The sequence below is a fragment of the Eutrema salsugineum genome, unplaced genomic scaffold (genome assembly GCF_000478725.1).
Source record: "Eutrema salsugineum unplaced genomic scaffold, Eutsalg1_0 scaffold_192, whole genome shotgun sequence".
Classification (NCBI taxonomy): Eukaryota; Viridiplantae; Streptophyta; class Magnoliopsida; order Brassicales; family Brassicaceae; genus Eutrema; species Eutrema salsugineum.
This window is the reverse complement of record NW_006256836.1, coordinates 3259-5551: the sequence shown is the minus strand read 5'-3', so window position 1 is coordinate 5551 and position 2293 is coordinate 3259.

Genomic DNA, 2293 nt, shown 5'->3' with positions numbered 1-2293 from the left:
ATCACATCCTCCACTCCAAATTGGCTCCAAAAGCACCTGTTTAACACTCCAAACCATGCAAAACTCTCTTGGACCTAATGCATTCTTCTAAGTCCTAAAACAATGCCTAAAGACCTAAAATGCATGAGATAAGACATGATTTGGACTAAAATATGTACACTAAATGATGCAATTTATGAATATATCAACTCCCCCACACTTATCCTTTGTTTGTCCTCAAGCAAAAAGAACAAATGAGAGAGAGAGGTTGAATGCATTGGGAGTTCATATTTCCTTTTAGAGAGAAGTGATCACGATGAGAATTCAAGTTCATGCTCAATTATGCAATGCAAAGCCATACTCAGATATATATCAACTCAACAAGAAATCTCCACAAGTTCTCCTCTCTCTCAACTCTTTCACATTCATTAAGCTTTTATCAAGTGAATCAAATGATGCAATGTTTAAACAAGCTGGCTTGGCTAGGGAGAGGCTATGAGATTCAAATGATCTCATCAGTGTTCAAGCGGGTTTAATGCAGAAAAAGGATCTCTCTATGAATGACTAAACTTTGGCAGAATGCTAAAGGTAAAAAGCAACCTATGCATACAAGGGCAAAGACTCATCACACCCCACACTCTACTCAAAGCTTTCTCACTTGCTCACTCTCTCAAGAACCTCACTTTTGACACTCATTTTCCTCTTCACTAGGGGATTTACTTTTCATTTTCACTCTCAAGTCTTGGAGTTCAAACTTTACACAGCTCTTTTTCTTTTGCAGCCTCTAGCCTCTTTTTCTTTCTTTTCAAAACATTTGAGCTCTTTGGCTTCTTTTCTTTTCCTTTTACTTAGAGGCTAGACTCTTTCTTTTCAAGTCACCAGAGCTCACTTACTTTAACTCAAAACTCCAAGATTCATTTCTTTTTCTTTCATTCCCCTAGCTATTTCCACTTTCTCTTTTCCACTCATCTCACCTTTTTCCACTCACCAACAAGTCTTTTCCCCCACACTTATTCCTCGCCAACACTCTCAGTTCCTCAATATTGGAACACAGCACTCAATGAGACCTGCCCTTGTCGCTCTAAACCTAACACTTTCTGCTAAGTTTGATCCAAGGTGGCCTTTCAATTCACACACAAACATTGGCTTGAAAGAAGGATGGGTTCAAGCTGAGGGAACTGATCCATGATGTGGATTCAGCTACTTGAGCTAAGGAAAAAGGGCGGTAAAACAATGGTTCTAGCTCAAGTATGTATGTCGGTATCCACAAGCTTATTCAAACAATGCATCACAAGATATTTTCAAGTCAAGTTCAAAGTTCTCACTTAATTAGAGTTGAGTTCAAATTCAAACTTGCTTCTCAGATTCAGATCGTTTCAGACTTTGCAAGCACAGAAAAAGATTCACAAGCATATTCAATTCAAGTTCTCAAAGTGATGTACTCTCTAGAATACCTATCATTACTCCCTGCAAGATGCAACCTATATGATGCAACTAGACTCGATCCTAAAAAATGTGAATGCAATCTAGAATGAACATTTTTTTGTGAAAATTTTCTGATTTTATATGCATTTAGATGCAACTACATGAGACTCAAGACTCAAAGTGGAAAATAAGATCAAAGAAAACATGATTAGTAAACACTAAACTCCTCCCCCACACTTAAATAACACAGTCCTCTGTGTTATAAAAGCATAAGAGAGAAGTGAAAGGCAAAAGCAAGAAAAATGCAAAATGAAAAATGAAGAACTAGATGCATATGTACAATGAGTTTGGAGAGTTACCAGACTTTTTCATGATGGAATGGAGGCATTGGACATGGAGGAGGATGCTGGTGCTTTGAACCCTCTGCTCGGACTCAAGTCTCTCAAGCGTTCCTCTTTGTTCATGCTCATGTGGGGACCCCTCTGCCTAGCCACGCCGAGGCTTCTACACCGAGGTGGACAAGTTTCTGGGTAAGTGGCAAGGGCACCTCGGTATTATCTCAGGAACACCTCGGCTTTGGCTCTCCAAGGCTTCTCACAGCACTTGGTTCCGTGAAGATCAAACACGAGACCTCGGTAATGATCATCTTGTGGTGCTTGGCCGAGGTCTCAGGTTCACTGCTCCTTTGAATCATAAGGCCACCACCTTTAAGCTCCTCTCTGCACTTGTTCCTTCAAACCATTGAGCAAGAATACTTTCTAGAATCCTGAGATCACTTAGCAAACCCATCAAAACATTCTAAAAAGACTAAAGAAGAGATTAAAAAGATATATGTACAAGGATAAGCTTGGGGGGTCTCCCAAGACCACTTTGTTTAAAGTCACTAAGT